Source organism: Lithobates pipiens, unplaced genomic scaffold, assembly GCF_037356315.1.
Source record: "Lithobates pipiens isolate NorthernLeopardFrog02 unplaced genomic scaffold, aLitPip1_a1.2 Scaffold_23, whole genome shotgun sequence".
NCBI classification, from domain to species: domain Eukaryota; kingdom Metazoa; phylum Chordata; class Amphibia; order Anura; family Ranidae; genus Lithobates; species Lithobates pipiens.
In genome coordinates, this window is record NW_027507785.1 from 196,341,580 (window position 1) to 196,358,381 (window position 16,802).

Below are 16,802 nucleotides of genomic sequence, written 5' to 3' on the forward strand. Positions count from 1 at the left end.
GGTGTACTATTTGGTGTGCAGTATATAGGGGTGTAATACACATATAAAATACTTTCAAATATAGAAAGCATAGTATAGTGCATTTCTACTGTGCAGCATTATGACTGCTGAGCGGTTCTGCATTTCTTTTGTCAGTGTAGAGAGAGGTTGCTGTGTGTCGCAATGACAGACTGTACACACGTTACACACGTGCCATGCATTTCACACACGTCTTAAACTTGGTCATGCAGCGATTCGTTGTCAAATACCCTGGGGTCCAGGACGTCTTGCGTCAGGCAAGGAAAATCTCTGCCCATTTCAGAAGATCTTACATGGCCATGGCTCGCCTTGCTGACATTCAGCGGTGACACAATCTGCCGGTCAGATGTCTTATTTGTGACTGCCCGACGCGATGGAACTCAACCTTGTATATGCTTGATAGGCTGCTCCAGCAGAAACATGCAGTTAACGACTACCTGTATGAACTCTGGGAGCTTGTTTTTTTTTCACCACGCCAGTGGCTGCTCATGCGCGACGCATGCAGAATTCTGTGGCCATTTGATGAGATCACCAAACTGGTCAGTCGCAGCCATGGCGACATCAGTGACATCATACCTTACGCCTTCTTTGCATGCATTGCGTTATGTCATTGCTTAGAGAAATGCTGCATTCTGCTTTTGCGTGCGCTGGCAGAGGAATTTCCACTCTCAGAGAAACAGTTGCGGGTACCAACCAATCCAACAGCGCCTGCAAGAAGAGGGCGGTTTGAAGTTTTGTTGGTCACTTCTCATATCATTCTTTCAGCCGACCCATTGACAGGTGTAATCTGGATTCAGCATCAGGGAATGCCTAGACCAACAGGTGTCCGACTACATCAGGTTAACGGCCCATGTGGACGCTCTGAGAAGTGCTGAACCCCTGGACTACTGAGTGGGCAGGCTTGACCTCTGGCCAGAGCAATTTGCAGTGGAACTGTTGGCTTGCCCCCCATCCAGTGTCCTGTCCGAAAGGACGTTCAGTGCAGAAGGGGGGATCGTGACCAATAAGCTCACTTGCCTAGCTCTCGACAGTGTTGACTACATCACATTTATAAAAATGAATGAGGCATGGATCTCGGAGGAATTCAACACATGTGACCAGTAGACCATGTATATGCCTAAATGTATAAACGATTTATATAATCTAGTACATGGACCTTTTTTTCTACCTTTGGCTCACTTGTAGAAAAAAATCACACCGTACTATATGCCCGTACCTTCCTGTTTGAAGAGGTTGAGCGGTGTCATATTTTTGGCTCCCGCAGCGAGTTGCTTCCTTCCACTGGTTCTCCCCTCTAGAGTTTAGAGGAAAGTCTTTACCTTTCCCAAAGAAGGCCAATGTCCACACCATGCTTCAACTCCAACACAAGTTTATTTTCCTTTTATGCTTCAGTAACTGGAGAGTTGAAAAGAGAAAGGGGTTAGCAGATAGAACTGATTCAGGCACACTCTTGGCTTCATCGCTACTTGGTCCTGAGTGGGTACAGCTCACCCGGATAGTCACCCAATGGCACTAGCAGCCGGCATGTAGCTCGAACAGTGACTCAGTCCCCACCAAGGACAAAGTCAAGGAGATCCCTTATTAGGTAGCAGGCTAGCAGCACTCCACAAAGGCAGTCTGCGGAGCAAGGAATCCTTCCCTCTGACAGGTCACCAGGCCTCTCCCGAGACAGCAATCTTTATCACTCACCTCCTGTTATGGAACCAATCCTCCCGTGGCTTCCTCTTAGTCAGAGCGGTCTCCCTCACCTGAGCTCCCTGGGTTTCCTTTCTGGCTTTGTAGACCCAGTTAAAGGTACTGGGCCTACCTGGAACTCCGTAGCCTCGGGCTGAAGGTGCCCGAGACCCCACAGTCAATGCTCGTATCCCCCCTCGAGGGATACACTCCTCTGGGTACAGGTCCCCAGGTATTCACGTCCAGAACAATGGCGTCTGCTCATTTTGTACCCTCTTCTGGCATGCACAGTGGGTAGATCACTCCACTGCATGGCTGCTGAGAGAGGACACCCAATAGCCACTCCATCACCTGTGGTTCAACCCCGGATACAAGTGTCAGCACCACCTATACACCTAAGGAGAACTGCACACCAGGTGAAACAGCAGCAAGGCAGAGTCCAAACAATTAGAAGACCTGAGCCAACTATTTCTCAGGTCACCCCTAAATTTGGGATACCCGCTACAATAACATGTCTACAATAACTTGTCTCTCCTCCATGGCCTTCATGCGCTCCTGAATTGATGACATTTCACAGATAAAAAAAGAATGCTTGTCGTTGTCGATCGCAGATTCGCTTAATACTTCTGGTATGTCAGTGTCCATCTTGTGGGACTATGTGTGCACTGCTAGTAAGTATTTTGTGGCTGCAAATATGACCTGGAGGTTTTTAATGTTCGGCTGCCATTAAAATGAATGGGACCTGCCGCGAACCTGCGGTTCGCGAACATTTGTGCGCGAACGCATTCGCGAACTGTCCCGTTAGATGTTCGTCCATCACTACTCCTCTCTCCGCTGTCTTCTCCTGCTGTGGGTTTTCCTCTATCCGCTGTCTTCTCCCTCTGCCAGGTCTCCTCTCTCCGCTGTGTTCTCCCTCTGTTCTTCCTCCGATGTTATCCTGATGCTCTCTCCCGCAGTAATTCTGGGTTGGTCATGTGCCATTACTTATATAGCCATGGGGCGGGGGCCACCCGGGGATGTCATTCGGAGGCCCTCCTCTTGTGACATCACCACCGCTGTCTTCTCCCTCTGTTCCTCATCCGATGTTCTGCCGGCGCTCTCTCCCGCTGTAATTCTGTACCCGCCATGTGCCATTACTTAATTAGCCATCAAGAGACCCTGCCCCCTTGTGACATCACTGCCCCATCATGCCTTGGTCAGTGATGTCACAAGGAAGTGGGGCCTCTGGATGGCTACATAAGTAATGGCACATGGCAGACCCAGCATTACATCGGGAGGTAGCATTGGGGGAACATTGGAGGAAGAACAGAGAGAGAAGACAGCAGAGAGATGAGAACCGGCTGAGGGTATCAAGATTTTACCAGTGTCAGATGTGTTTACAGCTCTAACGCAGCTCCTCAGAACGCACTGGCCCTGGGGTTTTTTTTTACAACTTTAAAACGTCTATGCCACGTACAGCTCCCAAAAGCCTGTGTGTGCATGGTCATATACAATAACATGGAGGGTCGTTTTTAAGCTGCAAAAAAAAAAAACGCATACCACTGCTAAAAAGCAGCTGTAAAAATGCCCTGTGTACATGAGGCTTTAACCACTTCAATACCGTTTGTCAAATGATGTCCACAGATGGGATTTCCCATCCTGCGTGGACGTCATATGACGTCCTCGGTATTTCGCCGTTCCTGCGGGCCCCTGGGGGTCCGCAGCGTGGTGATCGTGGATGAGGTGTGTCCCTCGGACACAGCCCAACCCTGATCTGTGTGATTGGCATCCCCAATCCACTCCGATACACGTGACCGGCCGTGTCCAATCTCAGTCGGTCACATGTACTGTGTAAATTCACGGCACTCATGCACGCCCCTAGGGTGTGTGCAGAGCGGCGATCAGGGATTGTCACCCTGACACAGCCAAACCCCGATCGCAGTAAAGAGCCAATAAAATGGGCTCTTTGCCACGTGACCGGCTGTGTTCAATCACAGCCAGTCACAGAATGTAAACAAACCGCGGTAACGAGATGTTACCGTGTTCTCCTCCTCACACACCGATCGTGTGTGAGAAGGAGATTGCGGTAACATCTCGTTACCGCTTAGGGTACACACCAAACACACTGATTACCCACCCCCCTGATAAAGAGGACCTGTCACCAGCCATCAAAGAACCTGTCACCAGCCATCATAGTACCTGCCATCACCCATCAAAGTACCTGTCATCACCCGTCCCAGCCCATCTGAGTACCCGAGTATCTGTCCGAGCCCATCTGAATACCTGAGTACCTGTCCCAGCCCATCTGAGTACCCGAGTACCTGTCCCAGCCCATCTGAGTACCCAAGTACCTGTCACCAGCCCATCTGATAACCCGAGTACCTGTCTCAGCCCATCTGAGTATCCGAGTACCTGAGTACCTGTCACAGTCCATCTGAGTATCCGAGTACCTGAGTACCTGTCAGCCCATCTGAGTACCCGAGTATCTGAGTACCTGTCAAAGCCCATCTGAGTACCCGAGTACCTGTCACAGTCCATCTGAGTACCCGAGTACCTGTCACAGCCCATCTGAGCACCCGAGTACCACAGTACCTGTCACAGCCCATCTGAGTACCCGAGTACCTGTCACAGTCCATCTGAGTACCTGTACCAACCCATCTAAGTATCCGAGTACCTGTCCCAGCCCATCTGAGTACCTGTGTACCTGTCCCAGCCCATCTGAGCCCCCGAGTACCTGCCACAGCCCATCTGAGTACCCGAATACCTGAGTACCTGTCACAGTCCATCTGAGTACCTGAGTACCTGTCACAGTCCATCTGAGTACTCGAGTACCTGAGTACCTGTCACAGCCCATCTGAGTACCTGAGTACCTGTCACAGTTCATCTGAGTACCTTTCACAGTCCATCTGAGTACCTGAGTACCTGTCACAGTTCATCTGAGTACCCGAGTACCTGTCACCAGCCCATCGGAGTACCCGAGTACCTGTCACCAGCCCATCAGAGTAACCGAGTACCTGTCACAGCCCATCTTAGTACCCGAGTACCTCAGTACCTGTCACAGCCCATCTGAGTACCCGAGTACCTGTCACAGTCCATTGGAGTACCTGTACCAGCCCATCTAAGTATCCGATTACCTGTCCCAGCCCATCTAAGTACCCATGTACCTGTCCCAGCCCATCTGAGCCCCCAAGTACCTGCCACAGCCCATCTGAGTACCCGAATACCTGACTACCTGTCACAGTCCATCTGAGTACCTGAGTACCTGTCACAGTCCATCTGAGTACTCGAGTACCCGAGTACCTGTCACCAGCCCATCTGATAACCCGAGTATCTGTCTCAGCCCATCTGAGTATCCGAGTACCTGAGTACCTGCCAGCCCATCTGAGTACCAGAGTACCTGAGTACCTGTCACAGTCCATCTGAGTATCCGAGTACCTGAGTACCTGTCAGCCCATCTGAGTACCCGACTATCTGAGTACCTGTCACAGCCCATCTGAGTACCCGAGTACCTGTCGCAGCTGATCTGAGTACCCGAGTACCTGTCACAGCCCATCTGAGCACCCGAGTACCTCAGTACCTGTCACAGCCCATCTGAGTACCTGAGTACCTGTCACAGTCCATCTGAGTACCCGTGTACCTGTCCCAGCCCATCTGAGCCCCCGAGTACCTGCCACAGCCCATCTGAGTACCCGAATACCTGAGTACCAGTCACAGTCCATCTGAGTAACTGAGTACCTGTCACAGTCCATCTGAGTACTTGAGTACCTGAGTACCTGTCACAGCCCATCTGAGTACCTGAGTACCTTTCACAGTTCATCTGAGTACCTTTCACTGTCCATCTGAGTACCTGAGTACCTGTCACAGTTCATCTGAGTACCCGAGTACCTGTCACCAGCCCATCGGAGTACCCGAGTACCTGTCACAGCCCATCTGAGTACCCGAGTACCTCAGTACCTGTCACAGCCCATCTGAGTACCTGAGTACCTGTCACAGTCCATCTGAGTACCCGTGTACCTGTCCCAGCCCATCTGAGCCCCCGAGTACCTGCCACAGCCCATCTGAGTACCCAAATACCTGAGTACCAGTCACAGTCCATCTGAGTAACTGAGTACCTGTCACAGTCCATCTGAGTACTTGAGTACCTGAGTACCTGTCACAGCCCATCTGAGTACCTGAGTACCTTTCACAGTTCATCTGAGTACCTTTCACTGTCCATCTGAGTACCTGAGTACCTGTCACAGTTCATCTGAGTACCCGAGTACCTGTCACCAGCCCATCGGAGTACCCGAGTACCTGTCACAGCCCATCTGAGTACCCGAGTACCTCAGTACCTGTCACAGCCCATCTGAGTACCCGAGTACCTGTCATAGCCCATCTGAGTACCCGAGTACCTGTCACAGTCCATCTGAGTACCTGTACCAGCCCATCTAAGTATCCGAGTACCTGCCCCAGCCCATCTGAGTACCCGTGTACCTGTCCCAGCCCATCTGAGCCCCCGAGTACCTGCCACAGCCCATCTGAGTACCCGAATACCTGAGTACCTGTCACAGTCCATCTGAGTACCTGTCGCAGTGCCTAGAGGCGATTCAGTTCGCATTGTGCGCTATACAAGTATTTCATTCATTCATTCATTCATTCACAGTCCATCTGAGTACTCGTGTACCCGAGTACCTGTCACCAGCCCATCTGATAACCCGAGTACCTGTCTCAGCCCATCTGAGTATCTGAGTACCTGAGTACCTGCCAGCCCATCTGAGTACCCGAGTACCTGAGTACCTGTCACAGTCCATCTGAGTATCCGAGTACCTGAGTACCTGTCAGCCCATCTGAGTACCCGAGTATCTGAGTACTTGTCACAGCCCATCTGAGTACCCGAGTACCTGTTACAGTCCATCTGAGTACCCTAGTACCTGTCGCAGCCGATCTGAGTACCCGAGTACCTGTCACAGCCCATCTGAGCACCCGAGTACCTCAGTACCTGTCACAGCCCATCTGAGTACCCGAGTACTTGTCACAGTCCATCTGACTACCTGTACCAACCCATCTAAGTATCCGAGTACCTGTCACCAGCCCATCGGAGTACCCGAGTACCTGTCACCAGCCCATCAGAGTACCCGAGTATCTGTCACAGCCCATCTGAGTACCCGAGTACCTCAGTACCTGTCACAGCCCATCTGAGTACCCGAGTACCTGTCATAGCCCATCTGAGTACCCGAGTACCTGTCACAGTCCATCTGAGTACCTGTACCAGCCCATCTAAGTATCCGAGTACCTGTCGCAGCCGATCTGAGTACCCGTGTACCTGTCCCAGCCCATCTGAGCCCCCGAGTACCTGCCACAGCCCATCTGAGTACCCGAATACCTGAGTACCTGTCACAGTCCATCTGAGTACCTGAGTATAGGGATGAGCTTCGTGTTCGAGACAAACGTACGTTCGACTCGAACATTGGCTGTTCGGGCGTTCGGCGAAATCCGAACTCTTGGTTCGTTCGCGTCAAAATTCGTATGGCGCGCGCGGACCACAATGCACTGCGATGGCGCAGTGCATTGCTGGCTCATGATTGGCCAAGCATGCACTGTGACCCCGCATGCTTGGCCAATCGCAGCACCAGCAGCGAGGAGAGCCATGATTGGCCACAGGCATCCTGCCTGTGGCCAATCATAGCTCAGGCTGTGTAGTGCACGCCCCACACTATATAAGGCCGCCTTTGAGGCGGCCTCGTGTAGTGTGTTGGCATCTGAAGCAGTGGGTGTTCTGTGTACCTTCAACACAGTTACACACCAATCGTTTTTGGCTGATTTCCTATCTTGCTCTTGTGTAGTGGTTATTGTCTGTGCCCTGACTGCAGTATACACCACTACACTATATTCACCTCACCTATATAGCTAGCTAGTGATCTATCTTTAACCACTTAACAACCGCCCATTGCCGATTAACGGCTTCAGGGCGGTTGTTTAACTCTGAGAGGCCGTTAATTAACGGCCTCCCAGAATTCTGCTCTCGCGCGCCCCCTGGGGCGCGCACTCGAGAGCATCCGTGACCGCCGGGTCCACAGGACCCGGCGCATCACGGATCACGGTAAACGGGCGCTCGACGCGGCCGTTTACCACGTGATCGCTCCGTCAAATGACGGAGTGATCACTTGTAAACAAAACGGCGTCATGTTATGACGCCGATTCCTCCCTCCCCTCTCTGTACCGATCGGTACAGCGGAGGGGAAAGAGATCGGTGTCAGCAGCGATGTGGGCTGCATCTGCAGTGCCCACATCGCTGCTCACCGAATTTAACCCCTCAATTCCCTGCCAATACTCTGCAATACCAGTGCATACTCTGCAGTACCCTGCCATTACTCTGCAGTACCCCCCATTACTCTGCAGTACCCTGCCTTTACTCTGCAGTACCCCCCATTACTCTGCAGTAACCCCCATTACTCTGCAGTACCCTGCCATTACTCTGCAGTACCCCCCAATACTCTGCAGTACCCGCCATTACTCTGCAGTACCCCGCCATTACTCTGCAGTGCAGTACCCTGCCATTACTCTGCAGTACCCTGCCATTACTCTGCAGTACCCTGCCTTTACTCTGCAGTACCCTGCCATTGCTCTGTAGTACTCCCCAATACTCTGCAGTACCCTGCTATTACTCTGTAGTACCCCGCCAATACCCCGCCAATACTCTGCAATACCAGTGCATACTCTGCAGTACCCTGCCATTACTCTGCAGTACCCCCCATTACTCTGCAATACCCTTCCTTTACTCTGCAGTACCCTGCCATTACTCTGTAGTACTCCCCAATACTCTGCAGTACCCTGCTATTACTCTGTAGTACCCCGCCAATACTCTGCAATACCCTGCCATAAATTGCCATACCCAGCCATACTCGGAGATACCCAGCCATACTCGGTGATACCCTGAAATACCCAGCCATAGACGCCCCCCACCCCTCACCGCCCTCCGATGCTTCTACCAACTCGCCAGTACGATCAAAGCCAGAATCTTTTTTTTATTTTTTATTTCAGGCTTCCCAGCCTAGAGGTGAGATGTGGGGTCATATTGACCCCCAGATTTCACTGTAAAGAGGACCTGTCACCCCATATTCCTATTACAAGGGATGTTTACATTCCTTGTAATAGGAATAAAAGTGATCAAAAATATATTTTTGGGGAAAAAAATGTCAAACTAAAATAAATAAAGTAAAATGAACAATAAAAAAATAAAATAAAAATAAAAATTAAAGCGCCCATGTCCCCATGTGCTCGCATGCAGAAGCGAACGCATGCGTAAGCCCCGCCCACATATGAAAACGGTGTTCAAACCACACATGTGAGGTATCGCCGAGAACGTTAGAGCGAGAGCAATAATTCTAGTCCTAGACCTCCTCTGCAACTCAAAACATGTAACCAGTAAAAAAAAATTTATGAAGAAAAAATTACTAATCTGCTAAATTTTATAACAGAAACAAAGAAAAATTCATTTTTTCGCAGAATTTCCGGTCTTTTTTCTTTTATAGCTCAAAAAATAAAAAAAACCATGAGAGGTGATTAAATACCACCAAAAGAAAGCTCTATTTGTGTGAAAAAAAGGACAAACATTTCATATAGGTCCAGTGTTGCATGACTGAGTAATTGTCATTCAAAATGTGAGAGCACCAAAAGCTGAAAATTGGTCTGGTTATTAAGGGTGTTTAAGTGCCCAGTGGTCAAGTGGTTAATAATAGAGCTTGCAGTCAGTAGTGTTAGGAGATAGTGCGTGCTGTCTGTGTGCTCTGTACCCAGGACATACCGCTATAATATAGGGCAGGCCCCTACTTTCAAACATCCAACTTACAAACATCTCCTACTTGCAAACGCAAGGAGACAGCAGCAAGTGAGATGAAAAAAGACGGATGGCAAAACAAATTATACAGGGGTGATAACCCTTCCCTATGTTTTCCAAAAAGCTTAAAAATAGTTTTTTTGACTGGAGCTACACTTTAAAAATGTACCAGTTGAAAATGACAAACAGATTCAACTTAACACAACAAACCTACACAGTCCCTGTCTTGTTTGCACCGCCTGTATACTGCTGTTCTGAGTATATAGGGCCTGGGGGCCACACGCATTTCCTTTTTTTAATATGGGTACAGGGTTCCCCTTAATATGCGTACAAGACCCAAATAGGCTGGTAATGGGCAGGGAGGGCTACCCATGCCATTTTTCTGAATGATTTTCAACCATATTGCAGGAACCAGATATAACATTAAAACCGCAAGCAGTTTTAAATAGTGTTATTTCCGTTAAAAATGTGATTTTGTGCAGGGACTGTTCTAAACACGGGAAACACGTGGCACTTCACAGGCATACTACAGACACCCCCCAGGCACCATATTTAAAGTAATATTTCACTTTTTTTTTCACTTTAATCGTCATTAAAATCAGTGCTCCCGCCAAAACGGCCGTTTTTAAAACTTTTTTTTGCATTGACCCATGTCCCCTGAGGCAGGAGTCAGGTCCCCAAACCCTTTTTAGGACAGTATCTTGCATATTAGCCATTAAAATTAGCACTTTCCATTTCGAACGTTCGAGTCCCATAGACTTCAATGGGGTTCTAACGTTCGTAACAAACGTGGGGGCCGTTCGCAAGTTCTGGTGCGAACCGAACCGGGGGGTGTTCGGCTCATCCCTACCTGAGTACCTGTCACAGCCCATCTGAGTACTTGAGTACCTGTCACAGTTCATCTGAGTACCTTTCACAGTCCATCTGAGTACCCAAGTACCTGTCACCAGCCCATCGGAGTACCCAAGTAACTGTCACCAGCCCATCAGAGTACCCGAGTATCTGTCACAGCCCATCTGAGTACCCAAGTACCTCAGTACCTGTCACAGCCCATCTGAGTACCCAAGTACCTGTCACAGTCCATCTGAGTACCTGTACCAGCCCATCTGAGTATCCGAGTACCTGTCCCAGCCCATCTGAATACCTGAGTACCTGTCACAGTCCATCTGAGTACCTGAGTACCTGTCACAGTCCATCTGAGTACTCGAATACCTGAGTACCTGTCACAGCCCATCTGAGTACCTGAGTACCTGTCACAGTTCATCTGAGTACCTGTCACAGTCCATCTGAGTACCTGAGTACCTGTCACAGCCCATCTGAGTACCTGAGTACCTGTCACAGTTCATCTGAGTACCTGTCACAGCCCATCAGAGTACCCGAGTACCTATTTGCAGCCCATGCCCCATAGAATACACTTTGGGGTGTTTGCTTTCCAAAATGGGGTCATTTTGGGGGTAATTCCATTGTCCTGGTACTCCAAGACCTTCAAAACTGTGATAGGTAGGAATGAAATGAGATGTTATTTATGCTCCTAGAACGCCTGAAGGTACTACTTCAATGTTGGGCCTCTGTATATGGCCAGGCTGTGTAAAAGTCTCACACATGTGGTATCACCATACTCAGGAGGAGTAGCAGAATGTGTTTTGGGGTGTAATTTTTGCTATATACATGCCATTTGTTAGAAATATTGTATAAATGGACAACTTTGTGTATAAAAAAAAAAGATTTTAATTTTCTTTCCACGTTTTCTGAAGACTTGTGTAAAAAAATGAACCGTTCAAAAGACTCATAATGTGTCATAGAATATACTATGGGGTGTTTGTTTTCCAAAATGGTGCAATTTTGTGGGTAATTCCATTGTCCTGGTGCTCCAGGGCATTCACAAATGTAATAGGTCATTAAGAAATTAGAGGTGTCATTTATGCTTCTAGAACGCCTAGCCAGGCTGTGTAAAAGTCCCACACGTGTGGTATCGCCGTACTTGGGAAAAGTTGCAGAATGTATTTTGGGGGTGTAATTGGAAGTATGCATATGCTGTGTGTGAGAAATAACCTGTTATTATGACAATTGTGTAAAAAACAAAACAAAACAAAAAAAAAACATTCTTCTTTTTCCCAAGAATTGTGGGAAAAAAATTACAACTTCAAAAAACACACCATGCCTCTTAATAAATACCTTGGACTGTCTACTTTTCAAAAAGGTGCAAAATGAATTTAAAAAACAAACAAAAAATATATCAAGCATGTAGCAAGTGAAAGCTTAAAAAACATTTGCACAAGAGTGCATGCGCGAGAGCCCCAAGATGGTCGCTTAAGCTGGGAGCTCTGCCCCATGCTGTCCCTATAGCGCCCACAGCTCGCCACCCAGCCCTACTCCAGCACCACCGGACTGCTGACCGGGACCTCCGCCACCCAGTGACCGTTCCAGGCCAGTTCGGTTGCATTCACACAGGGTGTACCAATATGGCCGTCTGACTTTTCTAGGACACGAAGCTGTGCCCCACTCCCTCAGCCTGCAACAGAAGGGCATAATATGAGACATCCAATACCCCCTCTCCTGAAAGAGCCACCCTGTATGTCTAAACTTTGTGCCAGAAGGAGCCTACAGCAGGAATTCTCTGCCACCTCACAACCCGGGAGTACCAAGATGGCCGCCATGGCTGCTGCAGCACCTCAGCTCTCTCATTCTCACCTGGAAACTACCCCAGAGCACAGGACTGTCATAGCCCCTGCTCTCCCTCAGTTTACCCCAGGGACCTATGGCTCTGGAGCTCAAGCCCAGACTCCCTCCCCAGCCTCCACGGAATCCCTGCTCAGCCACTCTTTTGGGAATCAGGCCTTATACCCGGCAGTTCCACTTAACATAGTCGCCTCTGGCCCTCATGGCCCTTCCACCCATACCCCCCAGTTCTCAGTGGAAGAATGGCTGCTACTGCTGCTACCATTACAGGAGAAATCAAAGTGGATCTACAGAACATCGGTTCCAGGATGGATGCCATAGAAGACAAATTGGATCAGACAACAGCAGTCTCATCGGCTCAACTTTAGTTAAACAGAGTACACAGAGCCCCCAGGAAGGATGGCTCTCCCAGGGACATCATTGCCAATCTGCATTATTGTGCGGTCAAAGAATCCATAATGAAACAAGCCCGGGCTTCCCCCCAGGTCACCTGCCAAGGGCACCCCATTCAAATATTTGCTGACCTCTCCCCATCCACCATCCAACGGAGAAGAGCCCTATAACCGCTTTTGACGGTCATGGCCCAGAGGGGCATTAGGTGCAAGTGGGCCTTTTCATTTGCGTTTCGCCCCAAAAAGGCCAGCAACATTCCTTTTCCACCTTCGTTCCAGGTGAGAAGCTGCTCCTTAATCTGAAAATAATCTCACAGGAAATGGACACGGAGGCCCCTTCCTCCCTCTCGGGTTCCAACAAGTGCCCTCACCCGACGAGCTCTCCGAACCCTCTATGGAGCAAGACCAAGTCCAGAAGATCATCTCACAACGGTCCTACTTGAACAGGGGTCTCATCTGATACCTAAAACTGGTTATCGTCTAAGTCTCTGCTCTTGGACCTTTGGTCACTTTTTGGCCTAAGAGCCAGGATGTTTCCCTACATATGGGAATGGTTGCACCTACACCTCCCTTCAATTGAGGGAGAAGCCGGACTTTGATGTGGTTCAATTTGCCCCCCCTGAGGACGGTGGTCCTGTCCCCCCCCCTCCCTACCCTTGGGGGTTCTTATTTTTATTTATTTTTTCCCCGGGGGAGGGTCTCAGGTATTAATGTTTTTGGGGCTTGATGAGCCCAATGGGTGATACCTATAGTTACAGTTATCACAACCTGCTTTTTCACAGCTGTTGTGGTATAGCATAGCAGGTTTTAAGGCACTTGGGTGCAGTGTGGTTCACATGCGCCTCCTCCTATCCCTTTGACCTCTTCGGTCATCAGGGGAATAGGATGTCCAACCATTGTGGTTGGTATTTGGTTCTTTCTTTCACAACTCACGATACACAGTGAGATGACCACTGAGGACTTTGCTCTCCCCTGGGCCTTTGATACCCTTGATGGGGGTAAACTCCTCTATCTTTTAAAAAAAGAAAATGGGAGAATCCCCCAGGGTTTTTTTTAGCGGCATAATAATATATTGGTCAGAAAGAGTAAAAATGTAATAAAATCACTTATTCATACAAACAACAAAATTACAGATCATTGATTTTTTTTTTAAATATACAAACTCTGGTTACAGTTGTATCTCGAAAAATATTTCATTAAATTGGCTATACAATGCATTTCAAGTAAAGATTTAATTAATTAACATCCACATGAATACTTCAATGCGTTTCGACCAATGCTGTTGCGGTCTTCTTCAGGGAATTTGTATTCTAGTGAAATATAGCAAAACAAGTTTCCATTGTTCCGACACTTTAAAGCGTACTGACAACTATATGTATTTAATATTATTTATATATTTACCACTCGAAAGATGAATTCCGAACAAAATGTCACATATCCAGAGATTTCTAAAAGGAGGCACTAATCCAGGGATCCTCATAAGTCAATCTCCGCTCCCTCCAAGCGGGCGCCAACACAAAGGGGCTTACAAGGAGTCACACGTGGTTAGGACGACAGAGGGGGAGGAAATGGATGACACCTGGGATATATTTCAGTAAATAATTCAGTAAAAATATTATATGATAAAAATAACCTAGCACCCTAACACCCTATGAGCTCATGCCCACCTGAATGTACAAATCTTTGGTTCGTAAATATATATATCAGAATATAGTATATTGAAATATTTATTTTTATTAGTCTTAGTGATCATATTTTAATGTCATGTCATGGGTGTTTTTATGTATCATCCCGGGGAAAGTAAAATAATGAATGAAATTAATGGTATAGTATGATATGATGAATAAAAAAATAAGTATGACTGAATAGGGTGAGTGCCTGTGTCAAGGAGGTCGAGTGAGAGTATTACATATGTGAATACTGAAAACCTGTGTGTTGGAGGATGGTGTGTGAGTTAGTGAGGGTGCATATGTGAACTAAAAATCAAAACTGAAAACAAACAAGCAAAAACAACTAGGAGGTGATCGGACTACGAGGAAATGGTATGAAAATCAATGCAGTGGGTTAATAATGATAAGTGATGTTATATCGGTGCCATGATACCTATAGTGCATGGCCAGGTCATATAGTCTCTGATTGTAATTGTATAAAGTAATGGGGAGTGAATGAGGGAAGCAATAAAGTGCTCAATGTAACGAATGGTAACCCATATGATATAATTTCTGATTAAATATATAAAATAATAAAGAATAATAAAGGGAGCATTCAAATGCTCAATGTATCAATATTGTATGATATACACTGATATAGTGTTCACTAATCGAAAGTTAGTCTATTATATTGAAAAATATACTTACATTTAACCTTAATCCTTCCTATGTGTGTGGGGAGCTCTCCTGGGATCACATCAAGATCCCCGGGAGAGTGGGTGCTTAAATAGTATCTGGATTAATTGATAACAGGTGTCCTTCCAATCGTTCCGCCCCATCCTTGTCCTTACCACCCAAGGCGGTCATTGTGTGGCTCCCTTGGCGTTCCTGTGAGCATATCTCCGGTCACCACCGTCTCCTCTGTCGCAATCGCGTGAAGTCATGACGCCGCGCGCACACGGGGCAGCCGCCATAGACGTCCAGTGGAGAACTCAAACAGAAGAAAAACAGCGCCAACCTAAGTGCAGTATTTTAGATCACAGGTATTTATTTGTAAAGTAGTACACTCACTCTCTGTCGGAATGGTTCAGGCACATCACGTTTTACGTGTAAGAAAAGTTTGTGGGGGACATTACAGGGCTCCCGGGGAGAAGCGGTCCTCTTTCTGCTGTTGGTTCCTGTCCGGTGGCACCGGTGGTTCCCAGCGTCTCATGGCCCGGCGTCGCAGCGTCACGGAGGTCAGCTCGTTGGTCGTACGGGGTCGCGCTGTGATGACGTTGTTGCACGCGTTCGGAGCATGCGTGCTCCTTCCTCAGGCATATCGACCACCATCTTGGAAGTGGTCAAATAGGGAAAGGGCGGTGCTGATTGGTCAGTATAGTTAGGGTACCACCCTCTGTGGGGCGGGGTTATTGCGGCCAGAGCCTGGTGTTGATAGGCTATGTGTTGCAGGCTGGCTGCGTGACATAATGTGTGTGCCTATTTATAAGACTTTGTTTGGAAACAGTTCATTGTATGAAAGCCTTTTGGAGAATGGTATTTTGTGAAGAATAAAAAAGTTTTATTTATGAATATATATGAAAGAATATATAATAGAAAAAATATATAATAAAAAATGGATTTGGATTTTTGTGTCACGAGAAAAATGGGAAAACAATGTGGATAAAAAAAATTAATGTGGATAAAAAAATTATGATAAAAAAAATGAAATTTTATTATTTAAAGCAAGAGGATTTTGGCAAAGGAAAATAAAAATATAAATATAAAAATAAATATACATATATTATAAAAATGTGAAAAGAGTCACCAAGAATGTATTTCTTTATGGGATATACAAAAATTGATAATCTAAAAAAATCGATAATCTAAAAAAAAATTTTATATATGAAATATGAAATAAGAGAAAATATATGGAGGAATATATGTATGCAAAATAATGTTAATAATTGATTTAATTAGTGATGGTAAAAAATTGTAAAAAATTGATGATGGTAGAGAATTAATAAACACATATATGTATATATATGGGAGAAAGGGAGCACTTTGGATGATAACCAAATAATGGAGAATAGGTAGGACCAGGTGATATATATATATATATATATATATATATATATATATATATATATATATATATATATATATATATATATATATATATATATATATATATATATATATAAAGTAAATAGGACCAGATGATATATATATATATATATATATATATATAGAAAACTTTTTTAAAAATGAAAATATATGAGAACGAGGTTAATGAAAATGAAAATAAGAATAAAAATAATAATAATAATAATAATAAAAGATAAAAATAAAAATGAAAAGAAATAAAAGTGAAATGAGAATAAAGGTAGAGGTAAAGATAAATAGAAATAGAAATGAATACAAAAATAGAGAGATGAAAATAAAAAGATGAAAATAAAAACAAAAATAAGAATGAAAATAATAATAAAGATAAAGATAGGAATAAAATTAAGATGAAAAAAAGGGGGGGGGAAGGGGGGAAATATACACTCATGTGCTTGAGCAAGGAAAAAGAAAAAGAAAAAGAGAAAAAAAGGGAAGAATGTACGGAACACA